At 58.8% G+C, this 19,451-nt stretch overlaps 1 protein-coding gene across 2 annotated transcripts in view; it reads left to right on the top strand.

Moving 5' to 3' along the window:
• Positions 1–19,451, top strand: part of CPLX2 (complexin 2) — a 74,880-nt gene that overhangs the window by 16,408 nt on the left and 39,021 nt on the right. The window contains exon 3 of one of the 2 annotated variants that reach the window (XM_030573829.1): positions 10,185–10,223. The exons of the other annotated variant lie outside the window; for it this stretch is intronic. The gene's annotated coding sequence lies outside the window, so the exon portion shown is untranslated. The remainder of the gene's footprint in view (positions 1–10,184; positions 10,224–19,451) is intronic. 2 annotated transcript variants of the gene reach the window in all.

Below are 19,451 nucleotides of genomic sequence, written 5' to 3'. Positions count from 1 at the left end.
GGCTGGGATGTCACTCCACAAAATCTCTGTTAGAGTCAATTACGTTGCTGCTGCTGCCACATCTCTGTCTCTCACTGTCAAATCACCGGCTCAGGCCATGTCTACACTTACAGTTTTGCAGCGCTGGTAGTTACAGCTGTGTTCGTATAGCTGTGTAGGGCCAGCGCTGCAGTGTGGCCACATTTGCAGCACTTGCAGCGCTGTTGGGAGTGGTGCATTGTGGGCAGCTATCTCAGCATTCAAGTGGCTGCAACGTGCTTTTCAAAACAGGGGGGTGGGGTGGAATGTGACAGGGAGCGTGGAGGAGACAGACAGAATAGATTTTTGGAGTTGACACTGTTCTCAGCTCCCTGCCTTGCAAGTTCTAAGGACTGGAAGACACACAGTGCCTACCTTCAATCATTTTAAAAGTTCTGACTCCCTTCCCCCACTCCTCTCTCATTCACTAAATGCAAATTATGCACTCCTAAATAGCCGTCAGACCAGATAAGCAACTGCTCAACATGGACTTCCCCCACCCCCTCTGCCGTGTGAGCGTGCTGTTTCTCTCTTCAAGCAAACAGCTGTGAACATTCCAAAGTAATTCCCCTGCCTGCCTCCGCTCGCTCAGCAAACAGGAGCTGTGTTTGTTTTTTAAATAAGCAGTTTGGCTGAACTCCGAGCTCTCTCTTTCTTCCGGTTTGTTGTGGACAGGAATTCTGGGATACCTCCTTATACCCCGCAGGTCAATAAAAGTGCTGGTGGGGTCCACACTTGCTGACCAGCGCTGGATCACCAGCGCTGGAATCGCTACACCCGAGGCTTGACCAGGTGTACAGCCAGCGCTGCAACCAGGGAGTTGCAGCGCTGGCCGTGCTTTGCAAGTGTGGCCACATCCTAAGTTGCAGCGCTGTAACCCCCTCACCAGCGCTGCAACTCTCTAGTGTAGCCATGGCCTCAGACTGAAACAGAGCAGCTGGTGATTCTTTATTACCTCTAACCAGGAATTAAGCTGGTGATCTCCCCTGCCTGCTCACCCCTCGCAAGGGTGCCCCTCCCTTCCCGTAGCAGCTTCTCCTATGTCTCAGAAACGGAAACACACAGACCCGGAATGGGCCAAACAATCGTCCAGGCTGTTCCGACAACGATTTACAAGCAGTGCCTGCAAACAGCATCTCAGGAAACACACACCAATAATTGCACAGGGTGCCATATGGTGCCGCTGCTCTCCCCGTGGCCTGATCTTCCTGTGCCATAGCCCAGCAGCAATGAGCCATGCAGCAGAAAATCCGAGCCGACTGCCAGCACAGGCACCTGGGGCGAGAGAAACACGACTCCAGGGAAGGGGGAGCCCAGCCCAGTGCCCAGGAGCACACCTACCTGCATTTTGGGAAACAGGCGCTGGCAGCAAAGCAAAGGTGAAGAGTGGGTTGCGTCTTTCCACGGTGACAGACATTTACTATTGCTGATAATTGGGAGCAGGCCTCTGGCCGGTGCCGTCCGGGAGGTCAGATGCAGCACAATGCTCCCCTCTGGCCTTGGAATCTGTGAAGTGGGCAACCACCAAGTTAAAAACCGGCAGCCAGTTCCTGCCACCAGCCTGAGCAGCACCCAGCAGAAAGCAGCTAGCGGGGCTGGGCCTGGCTCTGGCTCTGTATATTACACTGAAAGCAAACGTCCATCTCTCTCTCACCCTGATGTCCCTGCTAAACCCCGGTCCTAAAGTGGGCCCTACAGGGGCAGCTCCACAGGAATGCAGGAGTCTGCCCAGGTGGTCGGATGGCAGGATGGGGATCTCTGTACCGAGGTCAGTGAGATCTTTGCCTGGGGGGAAGGGCCCTCGGGGTTTGGCCTGGCTGGCAGAGAGACCTGGGTGAGCCGTTTTAAACAGTGAAGTGAGGTCCCAGTCCAAGCTCTGTGCTCTTGCTGCTGGCACTGTGGGTCACCCCCAGCAGCACCATTTTGCTTTCACCTCTCATTAACCCTCTCTGCGTACTCACACACAGGCCCAGCCAGAGCGTAATTTGTGCCAGAGCTTGGCAGGGCTGAGCTCCGGTGCTTCTAGACTCGGCAGTTCAGAGCCCCGGCACCTCCGGGCCTGGTGGTTCAGAGCCCGGCACCTCTGGGCCTGGCGGTTCAGAGCCCCGGCACCTCCAGGCCTGGTGGTTCAGAGCCCCAGCACCTCCGGGCCTGGCGGTTCAGAGCCCCGGCACCTCTGGGCCTGGGAGGTCACAGCCCCGGCACCTCTGGGCCTGGTGGTTCAGAGCCCCGGCACCTCCGAGCCTGGCGGTTCAGAGCCCCGGCACCTCCAGGCCTGGCGGTTCAGAGCCCCGGCACCTCCGGGCCTGGCGGTTCAGAGCCCCGGCACCTCCAGGCCTGGTGGTTCAGAGCCCGGCACCTCTGGGCCTGGGAGGTCACAGCCCCGGCACCTCTGGGCCTGGCGGTTCAGAGCCCCGGCACCTCCGAGCCTGGCGGTTCAGAGCCCCAGCACCTCCGGGCCTGGTGGTTCAGAGCCCGGCACCTCTGGGCCTGGCGGTTCAGAGCCCCAGCACCTCCGGGCCTGGCGGTTCAGAGCCCCGGCACCTCCAGGCCTGGCGGTTCAGAGCCCGGCACCTCTGGGCCTGGGAGGTCACAGCCCCGGCACCTCTGGGCCTGGCGGTTCAGAGCCCCAGCACCTCCGGGCCTGGCAATTCAGAGCCCGGCACCTCCGGGCCTGGCGATTCAGAGCCCTGGCACCTCTGGGCCTGGCAGTTCAGAGCTTGGCACCTCCGGGCCTGGCGGTTCAGAGCCCTGGCACCTCTGGGCCTGGCAGTTCAGAGCGCAGCACCTCTGGGCCTCGCAGTTCGTAGCCCCGGCACCTCTGGGCCTGGCCATTCAGAGCCCCAGCACCTCCGGGTCTGGCGGTTCAGAGCCCCGGCACCTCTGGCCTTGCTGCTTCAGTTATGAGTGTAAAAACATTGCTTGAGCCCTGGCACATAAATGTTTGGGCCCCAGCACCTGTTTCATTACAAATGAAGGCCTGGGCCCTGCACTGGCAAACCTGCGGGGAAGGGCCGTGCCTGCGTAGAACAGTCTGTTCCCATTCGAAACAGGAGAATAACCAAGCCTGGGGAAACGTTTTGTCTTGGGGACACGTTAGCGATTCCAGGGATTAGCATTACATGACTAATGCCCGATGCATTCTAGGTTGGCTGTAAGCGTTTCCTGTCTACCCAGGCCCGGCAGAGGGACTGTAGGGAATGGGTTGGGGCGCTCCCTGTCCCATCCTTTCCCAGCAGAAGGTGCTGTGCAGGCAGCATGGGACCATTGCCAAGCGGGATGCCCTGAGCCTGCCTGTCGGTTATGCTGATTCACTCTGATCCGACTGGGCACTCAAATGGGTGCAGATCCTGTGGGTCAGGCTCAATGAGGGGTTAAACCTCCTCCACCCTCAAGGCCCCACGCTCCTTCCCAGCCCTTCTGGAGAAAGGAGCGGCCTGCAGGGACTGGGCCTCTTGCAGCTAGGGGAGGTGGGGAGCTGCCCTTGATACAAGGGAGCAGGCCAGAGAGAGGCGCCCAGGCTGTGCCCTGCAGCCATTGAGCTGTGTTTATCAAAGCCAAGCTCTGTGCACCCCTTCGAGCCGGGCATTCCTGCTCAGAAAATCACCCTCATGGGAAGGGGCTGCCAGCAGGGGGCCTGCTGCTTCCATCACTGAACCCCCAAACCACCCCCCACCCCCCAGCTCTGATTCTGGGACTCGAATCCCACAGCTGCCCTGGGGCTAACTGGGGCACCTTCCTCGTTGCCCAGGCGTCAGGGTCACGAGGGAGTCCTTCTCCTGGGTCTTGGAGCAGTCCCGGAACGGTGGGAGCAGCCAGGGACTCCCCAGAGCCATGGGGCATAGGGACCTGGCCTCCTGGAGGCGAGACGCAACCCAGAGGGGCTTGCTTGTAGGATTTCACACCACGTCTGCCCTTGGAGTCTCCCACGAAGACCAGGGCCTGGTGCCAGAGCTGCTGTCCCAGGTCAGTCCCATGGGTCTGTCAGGGAAACAGGTCCCTGCTTTACTGGGTCACTTAGAAAACAAGGAAACTGCTCCTTTGGGCCCAACGGGGACCGGCCCCATGGTGGGCAAGGGGTAGTGGGAGGAGGCAGGGAGCACTTCCCTCAGGGGCTGCCCTCGAGAACACGGGGGCTGGCGGTGCTGGCGGCAGGTGGGGTGCAGCTCGATCCATCGCTCTTGGAACGTTCCTAGCACTGGAATGTGTGTTTGGGTGGCACCTCGTTAAGGTGCAGAGACGTGCTCCCCAGCAGTGCCAGGGAACTAGCTAGCCAGGCTCCCATCACCCTCTTGCCCCTGGTGATGGCCCCTCTAGTCACATGAGCAGGGCCTGCCCTGGCACCACCCAGGCTGCACCTACCCAGTGCAGTTCGCTCAGCTTGTCAGTCCGGCCCTTTCCCCAGCACCAGAGTCTCCTAAGGAATCTGAAGAACCCCAGTATCCTGCTGCCTATCCCACTGTTCTCTTTCCCCCATGTCCAGGGGCTCTTCTTCCGCCTTGGGGCTGCCTTGAGGGGAACCTGGGGACCAATGGCCAGCTCCCCCTCCGTTGCCTTAGGCATCACCCCATGCCCCTGCCCTGTTCCCCTCAGCAGGATCTGAATCCCGTCAGTGGCACTGCAGAGGTACAGCATTCAGGACATAATTTGAACTCATTTGTGTGCGGATCCAGAGAATGTCGGAGGAGAGGATGGGGGCTTCTGCACTGGGAAATTGGCCAATCAGTCTCCTGCTGGTAAGAATGGTGGAAACAGGGGTGTAGAAAGAGTTCTTGTAACTGGAGCCAACAACAGGGAAGCAAAACTCCCTGTGCCCTATCTACACTACAGCCTCCCCCACCACTGCCACTGGGAAAGCTGTTCAGAGTTACTGGGGAGACCAGTCCGTGCGTTGTCTCCTCCAGCAAGCCAAGGAGAGTCAAGCAGCAGGTTGGTATTGGCTAGTGATGGACCTCATTATACAGAGGACTGCAATTCCTGGTGGCCAATGGACAATTTGTGCATAAAATAATTTACGCATGTGCCCCAGTGTATTCTGGGTAATAATAGCCACATACTTGGGAAATCTGGTTGCCCTGGTTGCCTGTGTTTACTCTGCAAGCCAGCAAACATCCTTGGGAAGGAAAAGCATGTGCTGGAACAGCTGTGGTTGGCTGGAAGGCAGTTAGCTGCTGACAACTTGTGAATTGGTTTCCCGCTGCATGGGAGGGAGAGCAGTGCTCCCTGCAGCCAGCTGTCTGTCTGGTTTGGGGGCTGTGTGGAGGTGGAGAGTAGCTACAGCAAGTTTTGGCTAACAAGATTCTTGGTTTCTGTGCCCAGCTCAGCCCAGGAGTTGTATGTGAATTGGGATACGCCACTTATACTTTCTGAATTTGTTTCCCTATCTGCAAAGTGGGGGACAGAAATCCTTTGGGAAGCCAGGTGTGTTTGGGTAGCTACTTCATGTCCTTACTGCTGCTCTTTTAATTGCTTACATGCTGCAGCTTTGTCGTCCACCCAGCTGCTGTTGTCAGAGCTTCCAGTCCACTAGGTTTGGGTTAATCTCAAGCATTGCAGTGGATTTGGTTTGTGCTAAGAACAGTAGAGTAAAACTTTGAATGGGGACTCCTGGGGCAAAGCAAAGAGGAATAAAAAGTGCACATCTGAGATGAGTAATGATTGCTTGCCTTCCCTGGGTCAGGTGCACAATGCAGAGCTGGCTGGAGTGGGAAAGCTGCAGGTATCTGCACAGGTGTGGGCCAGGGGGCAGTCCTAGCACTGGGATAGTGGGGAGAGGTTGCACGTTGGGACCAAGGGGTGTTGGCAGAGTTGTGTTTGGGATGCCCAGTACTGGAATAGCGGGGAGCTGTGGGCCAGGAGGGCATCAGCCGAGCTGTATATGGGGAGCCCAGGGCTGGGATAACGGGGGGCTGCGGCTTGGGATTGAAGGGCCCCAGCTGAGCTGTATGTTGGGAACCCAGGGCTGGAATAGCAGGGGGTCAGGGTCCAGTGGAGGCAGCTTGCATGGGGTGCTAGTTTGTGACTCGGCCACCTCAGTCCTCCTGCATATTCCAGGAACAGTTAAATCCCTTCCCCGCCTCCCATCCCCCTCTTGTAAAGGCTGTGCAGTGTTGCTTTTGGCACCACTCATGGGCATTGCAAGCCCTGCTGAGCTCCCTCAGACCAAGGCCTTTCCCCCAGTTTTCAGGGTGTGCAGGCCCCCCTCTCCCTGCGGCTTGCGCTGCGAAAGTGTTTGAGTTAGAAGACCAGCTCTTCTGCATGCTAATTCTGGAGTTTGCTCTTGTGTGTGTGTGTCTGTGTGTCTGTGTGCACGCGCACACACAAGAGGGTAGCTGTTTGTTTCCCTGAAGATGAGCACGCTCAGATGGGCGTTGCGTGCATGAACACCTGTGCATAGGAGGGTACTTGTGTGCTCTACGCTTTTGTGCAGTTGGAACCTTGGGCAAATGCCCTGGTTGCTGAGTTCCAGGCTGGAGAGGTGGCAGAGGTGCCCTGCAGGTGTTCCCCAGATTCACCCGCTGGGGAATGAAACTCACCTTTCCCTGTTTGTGCTGGCAGGAGAATGGGCTGCACTGGAGACTGGTGGGGGCCAAGTCTGAGCACCAGCCTCAAGGAGAATAAAAGCAGATTGGCCTCCGGGGAGATGGGGGGCAGTTAACCTCCAGGGGCTGCACTGGGTTTGAAGCGTGTGTTCTGGTGCATTGGGGGGCATGCTCGGTTTCCTTCCCAGCTGGATGAGGGGACAGTACAGTGGTGGCTTCTCTAATGCCTGGGCTCAGAACAGGTGACCAGTCGCTCGCTCTGAGTGCAAGAAAAGGCTTCGACGCCCCATGAAGATGGGGGGGGGGGTTTGGAGGTCAGGTGGGAGCTCTGGGCGATCCCCTGCACAGCTGCACACCTCACCCAAGGAACTCGAGTGCCTCCTTGAAAAAGGAACCAGTGTCACACATAGGTGTCCGCAGCCACACCTGTGGTGTTCCCTGGTGGCTACCAGAGGCCCAGGCCATACAGGGGGGCGGGGAGGGGGCGCCTCCAGGCTGGGGTTGATGCAGAGCAGCTGGCGGTGGGCAGACAGCCTGTCCTACCAATGCTGTTCCAGTTTGCAGACAGAAGTCACCACAGTCCCCAGGCTGCCAGCGTGCACCGGCACTCAGACCCAGGCACTGATTAGTGAAGCCCCCACACACCCCCTCACTCAGTGGGGTGCTGGGGCCAGGCTAACACCCATGTCACGGAGTCACCGGGCGATGCTCCGGAACTCCTCCCCACCAAGCCAGGCAGGACTTTGGGGAGCCTCCTCTCCCTTGGAGCAGACTTGTTCAGGGCAAGAAGCTCACACGGCTTCACCTCCTGGGTCTCTCCTTGGAGCATTCAGCATCCTCTGCCCCTCCGTGCGCTTCCCACAGCGAGCCCACCCCAGTGGGGTCCTGGGGAAGCCACCGGGTCCTGCACCCCCACTTTGCAGTCAGACGTGACTCTCAGCCAGCCAGTAAAACAGAGGTTTATTCAATGACAGGAACAGGGTCTAAAACAGAGCTTGTAGGTACAGTGAACCGGACCCCTCGGCCGGGTCCATTCTGGGAGTCAGTGAGCCAGACCCCCACGTCTGCCCTCAGCCAGCTCCAGACTAACAACCCCCCGTAGCCCCTCCTTTCTGCTCAGCCCCTTTCCGGGGCCAGGAGGTCACCTGATCCCTTTGTCTCCAACACCTTCAGCTGGCACCTTTGCAGGGGAGGGGCCCAGGCCATCAGTTGCTAGGAGACAGAGTGCCAGGCATTTAGGTGCACTGGCCCTTTGCTCTGCCAGATACTTAAGAACTGCCATGGGGACACTGAGGCACCAATACAGTATTCAGAGAAAACATTAAGAACTTTCCCAGTTCGTCACAACCCAGCACCAGCTCACCCACCGAGCCTGGCAAATGCTCTAAAAGCCGTCGGGCCAGACTCTGCCCAGCCGCTCCAGCGTCACTCCACTCCCACTCCCCTGATACCAAGGGGGTGACATTGGGTTCCAGGACTTGTCCCCTGGCATTTCCCAGACATGGGTGAGGCGCCTCCAGGCTTGGCGGCAAAACCCCTGGTGCTCTCAAGGGTCCATACCCTCCCATCTGCCAAGGGGTCAGCATGGCCCTCATCACTGGGCTTGCTAGCCACGGCGCTCCCTGCCACTGCATGCTGAGGGTGCCTGGGCTGCTGCATGTCTCCAGCAGCAGGATGGGGGAATTCTCCTTTGAGGGAGCCGGTGTTTGTTCTGTTCAGCAGGTGCTGGCTTGGTTTTGTTTACAAGGCAGGTTATGCATTTTAAACAGCCTCTTCCAAAACCCAGTTACCTCCAGAAGACAACCTTCTAAAAGAGGCGTGAGTGGCTGCGTGGAAATCTCCTTGCGCAGCGGCCTGGGGAAAACTGACACAACAAAGCCTCTGTAAATGGAGTTAACTGCTTTTAATTCTCTTTACAGATGAGGAGGGCTGATAATTATTTTCTGCAGCGGCTGGCAGGGCGATGGGGGGATAAATAACTGCCCTGCGCTAATGCTGCGGCAGGCCTGGAGTTCAGCTGCAGCGTAGCCAGGTTGAATTGTTCTCTGTTACGTGCTGCCTCCTGCTGCCCCTCCCACCACTCCGCTCTCTGGGGAGAGCCGGTTTGGGCAGCTTGTGGCTCTTGCTCACCTTGGTGATGCCAGACCATTCCCCTGTTCCTCCACCGCCATCCTAGGTCGAGCCGCACCTGCCTGCTCCCTGGACCCTGGCCTTTCAGGTAACCTTCCTGGGCCGCCTCGCTCTGCGCCGGCTGGGCGGCTGGGCTCCCCGGCTCGTCTGCTGCTGTGAGCAAACTCGGGATGCAGGGGGTGGGGGGCTAGAGGCAGGACAGGGGCAGCAGCCATGTGGGCTGGCTGCTGACCTCATCCTCGCGGGGCTCTGCAGAGTGCTGCTGGTGCTCAGCTCGTCAATGCTGCGATGGGGTGTTTTCCCTAGAGGCTGCTCTGAGACCGTCTCCCGCAGGCCGCTCAGACAAGCGCTGGCTGTTACCACCCTGCACCGGTTCCTGCTGAGGGGACCTGAAGTGCACGTCTGCTGCCCGTGAGTGGGGGCGGCAGCCAGGCAGCGAGTGGGACTCACTGCTGCGTTTGCAGAGGTCTCTTTGGACGCTGTTGACTAGCAACCTCTGGACATGGTGTCCTGGGGCCAGATTCTCCAGGGTCGTTCAGTGCCTAAAAAATCAGGTAGGCACCTAGCTACATCTTCAGGTGCCTAAAGCTCTTGGGCACTGATCAGTTGAGCTCTCCCAGGCCAAAGGGGGCCAGGCCTGCTCCTGGGCTGCAGGAAAGGGCCTTGGTGTCTGGTAGGCTGCGCTCGTCCCTCTTTGGGCGTATTAAACCCAGAAGGCACTGCACCCCAGCCAGTATTCAAAGATCACCTCAAGGACAGTCCCAGTTCGTCAGACGGGGAACTGGCAGGGTTGGTCGCTGGGGGCTTGTCAGGGCCGTTATGTTGGGAAGGGGAGTAGCCAGTCAGCTGGATTGTCAGCATCAGGGCAGCCTTCCAGGGCCTGGCCCTGGTCCCTAGTGACCCTGTTTGTCACTGAACTGGGACCGCACTCACTCCTAGGGCCGTGAGACTGGTTTCCCCCAGCTCCTTCTGCCTGCTGGTGCTGGAGGAGTCGCTGTGTGTGTTGCCTGCGAGGCCAGGGGCTGACCGTATATGAGAGACCATGTCCATGTGGAAGCCAGGAGCAGGGCGAGGGGGTGTCTCTCATCGTCCAGAACAGGGCTGAGGAAAATATAAGAGGAAGCTCATGAATATGCATGAGAAAGTTTACATCCGCTTGCTCTTCTAAGCTGTTCTGCGTCGGGCCCATCCCCTGGGTATCTGAGCCCCCTGGTACAGTCACTTTCCCTGAACTTTCCTGCCCTTGAGCTTCACAGGTCGTCTGAGAGCCAATCTCTAATCACTGGGGGTTGGGAGGAGACCTGCTTGGGGGCAGATCCCCCATCTTCCCCTGCAGGGTCCCTACACCTTCCTCTGCAGCATCCGGTGCTGCCACTGTCGGATACTCAACCAGGCGGCCCTTGGGTCTGTGATCCCAACCCCTGGGAGCTTCCTTCCCCCTCCTGAGCACAGCTTGTCTTTGGATTGTCACACTCGTCTCTGTTCTCTCCCCAGGCTCTGCTGCCCAGCCACAGCCCTAGGGTGGAGATTAAGGTAAGCACCAAACCTCCCCTTCTGGCTTCACCGTGCCCAAGGAGATAACTTCCTGGAGGCTGCGCTGGCCCACTACGGCCCATATCCCCCCTTCCATCCAGGAACTCCCAAGGAAAGACTCAGGCCCTGGTTATTACCATATCACCGGGAACAAACTTGGTGTGCTGTGATCGACCAGGACCGAATGAAAGTTAGCCTGTGACCCACCCTAACCCCAGGTGTTCTCGTGGGATTGATTGTACCCTGCAATATTGCCCTGTGCCTTCCCTCGGCCTGAGACATCCTGTGAGCTGGTGGTACTGAACTGAACTCCTGTGGAGGGCTCTGACCTGGTGGCAGGAGCGGTGTCAGGGTTTTTGGCGACGTAGGTGGGGGTCCTTCCGCGCTCCCGGTCGTTGGCGGCAATTCTGCGGCGGGGGGGGTGTCCTTCTGCGGCTCCCAGTCTTCGGGGCACTTTGGCAGTGGGTCCCGGAGCGAGTGAAGGACCTGCCGCAGAATTGCCGCCGAAGACCCAGAGTATGGAAGGACCCGGCCGCTGCCGAATTACTGCCGAGGGTGGCAAAATGCTGCCCCCCCAAATCCTAGCACCCTAGGTGACCGCCTAGGACTCCTAAATGGAAGCACCGGCCCTGCCTGGTGCGTGTTGCAGAGCGTTTCGGGTCTGGACAGAGTGCACAGGTGGAGTGGCTTTGCTGGCGTGTCACTGGGGGGTGGGGGGAGCTGGGGCCAGACGCCCGGGGCCCTTTGTGTCGCACTGGCCCCATGTGGATAAAATGGGGCAAAGCAGCTAGATGGTGGTGGTGCATTCGGGCTTCCATTAGAAGAGCTGTAGTGCCGTGTCCAGCAGGGAGCTGGAAAGAAACTGAAATCAGTCAATAAACCCGACTTTCTCCTGGGCTCTGCCCGCCTAGATCCATTCTGCCGCCAGGCACAGGACGGCAGTGGCTGGGGAGGTTTGGCTCAGCATGCTTTGACTTCTGTCCTTATTGCTCATTTGGTAGCAGCAGCTAAAGCACTGAGGCCTTTTCTGAGCCGTTGCCATATTAACCGGGCATTAATGTGCCTCTTCACTCAGCTTTAGTGCTTTGGGGGTGTTGCTGAAAGGGTGTGAGCAGCACACAGGGGCTCAGTCTGTCCCCTCTTCCCCCGCTCTTGTACCATGTGCAGAATTTCATGCGATGAGTCCCCAGGTGTGCAAGGGAGACACCCCCTTCGGAAGAGGCTCCCTGAGGCGGGTGGTGGAGCTCAGGGGCTGTTGATCTGTCCTCAGAACAATGTTCCCCTCCCCCTTGCAAAATGCTGCAAAGCCCAGTTGGAAGACCTGGCTGGGGAAACACTTTCCTCCCCTGCCGAAGGGTTCCCCACACATGCCATCGGCTGCTCTCAGCTGCCCCTGGCTCGCCGCAGGCCGTGATGGGACCTGTGCAGCAGGCGCAGGGTTGGTGTATCAGGGCAGGTTCCTAACACACTCATCATCTCCTGGTGTTCGTGAGTGGTGCTTTGGGCTTCCCCTCCCCCAAGTGGCAGCAAGTTCCAGGGCCGAGCCTACCGGGCACTGCGGGTACCACGAGCCGAGGGAACACAGCCTTCCTGCACTGAATAGCTGGCCGCTGACCCAGCCAGTCAAGAGGTGGCACATGGGGGTGGCAGTGCCCGGGCCTGAGTCTGGTTCGACCGGCCCCAGCACTTGACCAGGCTGGGATGTGCTGTAGTGCCTGGGGGTGTGAAAGCACCTAACCAGCTCAGAGGTTTCTGAGCCGCAAAGGCTTAAGGACCCAGCCTAGGAACAAAGGAGGCGCTTGTCAGGCGCTGATAGATGGGCTCGTTCATTCCCCGGCTGTCACACTTATCTGTAATGAATTTGCACTCAGCTGGATTATTTTTAATACAAGAGGCAGCAATGTCTCTCTCCCGCCCACCGCCCAGCTGCTGGGGGAGCCGGGGTCCGAGCCTGCAGCAGTGCCGGCAGTGAGGTCACGGAGCGAGGTCCCCGCACAGCACCGCAGCGGCACCGTTGAACCGCACAGCCGGGGTAGCTGGGAGAACTGGGGGCCGGGGATGGTCGGAACGGTTGGTCTCTGAGGCTGTCGGGGAGGGCGGTGACTGTGCCGGGGACCTGGAGTAGCCGTGCTAGGGCAGCAAGGAGACGGGACTAGCTCAGCCTGGGGAGCGAGTGCGCGGGGACCTGGGCTCCAGTCCTCATTTGCTCACCACTGTCCCAGGCACTGGCAGCTGGAACAGGGTCAAACCAGAGCTCATCCCGACAGGGCGTCCCTGGCTCCAGCATGCTCGGTGCGAGGCTCTTGTCTGGCAGGGAAAGGAGACAAGGGCCGTGGGCTTTGGCCTGCAGTGACAGAGAACTGGATCTTCGGCAGACAAAGCCTGTTCTGCTAGGGAAGAATAGAGTCATTTCCTGGGGTCCCTGCTAACCCGCAGCCCCTGCAGGGAGTGAGGAAGGTGTTCCTTGCATCTGTCCAGGGTGGATTCACTTGTTGCCAGGTTGCCCACACATTCAGAGTTGGTGAGTCCATGCACCTAGCGCTGGCTGCAGCCCCTCCGCCTGGCTGGGGAGTGGCTCTGCGGCGCGGGGCTGATCTCTGCTCTGGCAGGACTGGATCACGCTGCCTTGCCAGGAGATCCCGGGCTCAGCTCCCGCCAGGCCACACGGCTGGTCTCCGTGTCGGCAGGGCCTGGGATTTTCTCTCCCCAGCAGGAGAATGTGCTCCAAGGAGCAAATCCATCAGGACAGATCTCAGGCTCGGCTCCCGCCAGGCCACACGGCCTGTCTCCATGTCGGCAGGGCCTGGGATTCATTCTCCCGGCCAGGGAATGTGCTCCAAGGAGTTAATCCATCAGGACAGATCCCGGGGAGGTGGCTGCCAGATCTGCCTGGATCCCAGGACTGAGGGCTTGTCTACATCAGAAAGTTGCAGCGCTGGTGAGGGAGTTACAGCGCTGCAACTTTGAAGGTGTACACATCTGCAGGGCACCACCAGCGCTGCAACTCCCTGTTTGCAGCGCTGGCCGTACTCCCGTTTTGTCTCGGGTGTAGAGGATCCAGCGCTGGTGATCCAGCGCTGGTAATCCAATGTAGACAGTTACCAGCGCTTTTCTTGACCTCCGTGGAAGGAGGAAGCCTCTGGTAATCAAGCTGGTTTCCTTTCCCGGTTTGCTCTCTCGGTCCCGGAGCCACCCAGCAAACCGCAGGGAAGGAGACCTGCTTGCTCGGGGTTCCGGGACCGAGAGAGCAAACCGGGAACGCCGCGGTTTGCTCTCTCGGTCCCGGAGCCACCCAGCAAACCGCAGGGAAGGAGACCTGCTTGCTCGGGGTTCCGGGACCGAGAGAGCAAACCGGGAACGCCGCGGTTTGCTCTCTCGGTCCCGGAGCCACCCAGCAAACCGCAGGGAAGGAGACCTGCTTGCTCGGGGTTCCGGGACCGAGAGAGCAAACCGGGAAAGGAAACCAGCTTCGCCGCGGTTTGCTCTCTCGGTCCCGGAACCCCGAGCAAGCAGGTCTCCTTCCCTGCGGTTTGCTGGGTGGCTCCGGGACCGAGAGAGCAAACCGCGGCGTTCCCGGTTTGCTCTCTCGGTCCCGGAACCCCGAGCAAGCAGGTCTCCTTCCCTGCGGTTTGCTGGCTGGCTCCGGGACCGAGAGAGCAAACCGCGGGGAAGCTGGTTTCCTTTCCCGGTTTGCTCTCTCCTCCCGGAACCCCCCTTGAAGCCGCCCAACAGCGCTGCAGTGTGGCCACATCTAACACCACTTGCAGCGCTGGTTGCTGTAAGTGTGGCCACTCTGCAGCGCTGGCCCTATACAGCTGTACTAATACAGCTGTAACAACCAGCGCTGCAAAATTTTAGATGTAGACATGGCCTGAGGCTCCACAAGCACTGTGAGGGAGGGCAGGGAGGGTGTCTCAGCGAACCTGCAAAGCCCTGCACTCGGCCGCCTCCACAGCAGGGAGATGCTCAGCCCCCTGCCCCAGCAGGCTGGGTTATGGCTGGAGAAGGACCTGGCTGGGGAGGTTATTCCGCCATGGCCTGTACCCCGCCGGCACTGAGCAAATGCCCCTCCAGCAGGCAGATAAGCCCCTGGGTACTAGCCACTCACCACTGCCTTCAGAGGCAGAAGACCCAGCCACTTCCTCTGGCTGGACCGACCCATCAATGCTCATTACGGACCCTCCGTGCAGGGGCTGCGTCCCCCCTGCCCTCACCCCAGGCAGGTACCAAGGACAGGTGAGAGCCTTCTCCCTGTGTCACAAGGTGTCCTGTGACCATCCAGCCACACTGCAGTGCAAAGAGCAAGGCCCTGTTCCCACAGCATGGCTGGTCGTTGTGTGTTGAGAGGTCCAGAGGGGCCCTATGCGATGGCCGCTGGGGATCACCTTCTCCCCTGCAGCGGGCCGCGTGCGAGGGGAGTGAAACACTACTCCTGACAGTGCTCCTCTGGCAGCACTTCCCCTTCACCTCTCGGGGTGCGGGGGGCTGCAGGACAGGATCGAGGGGCGGTTCTGGTCCCTGACATCCCTCTTGGCCTTTTCCCTGCGGGGCAGCTCAGTGATCATGCCCCGCCCTGCCAGAGGAACCGCCTGATCCTTGTACCCTGCCAGGGCTGCCCAGGCTTCTGTGCTTGTCTCCAGTGCCCCCACCCCTCCCTCTGCCCGTCTCGGCTCTCCCCACCCTGCCACCCAGCGCTGGTTGCAAGCTGCTGCTAATAGATCACTTCTCCTCCGCCATGTTCATCTGCTTCCCCTGACACTTCACAATCCATCATTTGGACACAAACACTCCTGTACATCTCGAGGTCCCATGGCCCAGGGCCTGCAAGTATGTCAACTCCAGCCACGGTGTAACACGCACGCCCCATCCCTCCTCGTCCCAAGCTCCCCCTTCTGCAGGAAACTGCTCCTTGCCAGCTTCCCGAATCGCTGGGCTCCTGGAGGAGGATTACATTTCCCAGCACCTCTCGGCCAGACTCGCAAACAGCCAAATATCTGACTGGGAGTTGGGTCCAAATAAGCCTTTATAAACTAGGCTGCTGGCTGGGGAGAGCTGACAGCACTGTGTGGTTGTTCACGTAACGTACGGCAGCTGAGCGCCCAGCCCTTTAACTCGGGGGGCTTAAATGACCCTGAAAGCCATCTTCCTTTCAGCTGTTGTGGGGTTGCCAGTGAGCGCTGGGTTGTCGTCGTTGTGGGGTTGCCGGTGAGCGCTGCGTTGTCGTCATTGTGGGATTGCTGGTGAGCGCTGAGTTGTCATTGTGATGGCTGGTGTGCACTGGCTTGTCGTCGTCGTAGGGTTGCCGGTGAGCGCTGGCTTGTCGTCATCATTGTGGGGTGGCTGGAGTGCTCTGGCTTGTCGTCGTCGTCGTCGTAGGGTTGCCGGTGAGCGCTGGCTTGTCGTCATCATTGTGGGGTGGCTGGAGTGCTCTGGCTTGTCATTGTCGTGGGGTTGCCGGTGAGCGCTGGCTTGTCATCGTCGTCGTGGGGTTGCCGGTGAGCACTGGCTTGTCGTCATCGTCGTGGGGTGGCTGGAGTGCGCTGGGTTGTCGTTGTCGTGGGGTTGCTGGTGAGCGCTGCGCTGCACTGCATGGCTAGTACATCAAATGACTCTGGAAAGCTGAGCCCTCCCCGCTCCCTGAGCAGAGGCTCCCCCCGGTGTATGCCAGCGCCCGTCTCCAGTGGGCAAGTGAAGCAGATCTGCCCGCTCTCCCTGAGCCCATCCCCATTGCTCCAGGCTGCAGCCATGGGCTGGCCCTGCTGTGTAAAGCACCGCGCGCCCAGAGCCCCTTGGCCCTGCATGGTCTCGGCCGGCACTAGGACGTGAAGCTTTTCAGCGCCATGTCGCGGGGCGTGTCCCCTGCGGGGCGTGTTCCCTACCAAGCTGGTAAGAGCTTTGCTGGGTGCTAAAGATGCAGCTAAAGCAGGTGACCTTAGCAAGAGCCCTGCCTTCCTAGTCTGCTCTGCATGGACAACCCTGATCCTGCCCACCTCCCCTAGGACCTGATTCACAACCCCGCAGGACTCTCCTTGATACTCTTCTGTGGCATCCAGTGTCTGAGCACCTGGCACCCACCCCTAGGAGATAGGGAAATATCGTTTGCCCCACTTTACAAATGGGGAAACTGAGGCACAGAGGGGTGAAGTGACTAGTCTAAGATCACAGAGGGAGTCTGTGGCACCAGCTGGCTCCAGATCTGCTGAGTCCCAGCCCAGTGCTCAGCCACTCAGGCTGGGGTCTAACATGCCTGCTGATCAGCAGAAGCCCGCTGGCAGGATCCCCGTAGCTGCCAGCAGGGTGGGGGCCCTTGTTTCCCCCCACGCAGCGCAGGGGGGTAGCTGTGCTGCAGGAAGGCATGTTGGTGGGTTATGGGACCCTCCTGCCCAGTTTACGCCCAAAGGAAGGAGATTTATTAAGCCTTTCGATCTCCAGTGATATTAGTAACGACCCCCATGTGGCACTGGGACAGGTATCAGCTCCGTGTTCGCATGTTCCTGCCACGACGCTCTCTGGGCGCCACTCCCTTTGTGGCAGGCTTGGAGAATGGGGAAGAAGGGAACAGCCCTTTGATCTGCAGATGGAACCTTTGTTTTTCTTCCTGATGCTTTTGCTGAAATAAAAGGGATCCGGTGTCTGAGCTGCCCACCCCACGCTAATGGTTTGCACTTAGAAACGGGCTCCCTTCAAAGCAACACTGTCAAGATGAAAAACCTCCTTGAAAATAACTCCCATGGCTGAGTTATTAATAACCCCTCAGATCGTTCCCGCCGAGCAGCTCGCAGCCTCCCTTGCTTTTCCCCGCCTCGCTGTGGGTATGCGTCCTGCAGTTTGATCAGTTTCGTGGGCAAAGCCCTGTGAGTCGGTTTCACGCCCTGGCTCTTGTGCGGGAGGACACGGAACCGCAGGGGCAGCGCTGGGGCTGGTTCAAAAACAGGCCATTTTCTCATGACTCTCCTCCCCCATCCCCAAGCGTGTCTCCAGGCGCAGGGTAGGGCATGGTGCTGGCAGGAGACCTGGCCTAGTCCTGGCTGTCCCACAAACTGGCTGCGTGAGCTGGGAAAATCAGTTCCCTCTCTGCCTCTGTTTTCCCTCCCAGCCTCCGCCTGCCATGTCAGTTTGGGGCAAGGACTGTCTCTCGCTAGCTGTCTGTGTGGCGCCAGGGCCTCGAACGCTGATGCTAGCAGGCAGCGGCAGTTGTAATGTAATTGACACTGTCTCTTTCAAGATCTGTTACTTCAGGAAACTGCGGCTGAAGGCAATTGTTGTCCCAAATTAGGAAAGGTTTGGGGTCAAATTCCCTGCTGCTGTGAACTCCAGTGGCACCAATTTACAGCTGGCGGGGATTTGGCCCCTTGTAACCCTTGTATATTTCTGTTGCGGATGCCCCATCGCACTGAGTACTCTGCAGACAGAGAATCCAAGGAGAGGCCAGAATTCCCTGCCCCACACCCTTACAGTGGAGAGCAGGGAGAGGATCCGCAGAGGCGGCAGAACATGGGACAGCTGTCGGAGCACAAGTCGTCGCTGAGTGTGCCCCGGGCTCCCCCCACCACATGCAGAGTGGGAACTAGAACTCTGGAGGGATAGATGGACAGCAGGGATAGGTAGCCAGGAAAGTCCCCCCCACCGCCTCCCCAGGGTGTCTGGGCTGGTCCCACTCCTGCCTTTGTCATCAGCAGAAGAGAGTTCCTGCAGGATGCCAGGCTGCCCTGGCTCAGATACTCTGGAGGCGATTCCAGAGGCTTTTAATGACGATCACCAACCCCAGAAGCTGCAGCTCCCGAAGGCCCCCTCCCGGGAATGCATTTTCAGCCTCATGAACTCCTCTCCATGCTCTTCAAAGGGTGACTCAGCAGATCCCAGAGATGATTGAATTCCAGGCCAAGCCAGGGAGAGCACATCCATCTTCTCCTGCCATCGCCTTAGCTCAGCACTAGTGTCTGCAGGTATCAGCCCAGTCTTTCTAAGCCTCCTCCCTCCTGATCCAGGGCTGAGCTCTGCCCCGTTCGTTGCAGTCCCCAGTAAACAGCAGCTTTTAGAGCTTTCAGCTGGTAAGAGGCAGACAGATCTCGCCATCGGCGGGACCTTGGGAGAAGAGCTGTGCTCAGAATCCTGCGTGAAGTGGACTCGGGCCAGGCCGAGGCGTGATGTGCATTCCTGCGGCAGGGCTCAGCCACAGAGCAGAGACCGGGAAATAGCTTTCAAAGGGCCCCTTGGTCTGGGACAATTATTGCTGTTCTCCAGCGACTCAGTGTGGGGGAGGGAGCAGTTTGATGTCGGGTTTTGTTGTTTGTTTTGTTTTGTTTTACTGCTATTGGGTTCCCTCCAAAACTCACCAGATTGTTCTCTGGTTTAGCATGTTCCATGTGCTTTGTCGGCACCACTTAAGTCTATTAAAAAATACCCCTAGGAACCAGCACACTGGAAAACAAATCAGTTGCCAAGGGAGGACGCCAAGGCTAAATCTGGCTTGTCCGGGCCCAGCTGGGCTCTGGAGTAGCTTTGAAATTCACTATTCTACTGTCATGAAATCTGCTTAACACCACGGCGGGGACGAGTGCCAGGCAGTGAGTCTGCGTCTCCCTCCCGCTGTTGACCAGCCCCAGCTGGAGTGAAGGCAGCTCTGGCTACGGATGCCTTCACTTTATGGCAGCTCTAACAAACCACTGCCCACCAGCATCGAAGTGGCCTGAAGAACCAGGGCAAGTTCAGAGGCTTGGGATTCTCCCTGCGGGGTTTGAGGTGGGGGGAATAGTGAGGCGGCACGGGAGCTTGGGGGAGGCAGAGACCTCCTGGCCATGGAGCTACCTGGACTGGAACCAGCAAGATGCTTGTATTTAAGAGTTACAGGGGAGATTTTCCAAAGGTCCTAGGTGAGTTAGGAGCACAGGAATTTCCCACTGACTTTCCATGGGGTTTGGGCTCCTAACCTGGTTGCTTTTGAAAATCCCTCCTGCCATCAGCATAAGGGGTGAAACTAAATTCAGCATCTGAGTGGCCCTCCAGCCTGTCTGTCTGTCTCACCTGCTTCGCAGGAGATACCTGGCACAGGGTAAAAATTCAGGTCCTGAGGGCAGGCAAGTGTGTGTGGCTGCTCGGATCCTGGCTTGCTCTCAACCTGCAGCTGGGTCCTAAGCCGCCACCACCCCCACCTTGGCCAGAGCTGAACACCCTCCTGTTGGGAGGGAGGAGGGGGGATTAGAGTCCAGATGCAGAGTTTGCAAACAG

The sequence above is a fragment of the Gopherus evgoodei genome, chromosome 8, assembly GCF_007399415.2.
Source record: "Gopherus evgoodei ecotype Sinaloan lineage chromosome 8, rGopEvg1_v1.p, whole genome shotgun sequence".
Taxonomy (NCBI): domain Eukaryota; kingdom Metazoa; phylum Chordata; order Testudines; family Testudinidae; genus Gopherus; species Gopherus evgoodei.
This window is presented reverse-complemented; position numbering and strand designations above follow the sequence as displayed.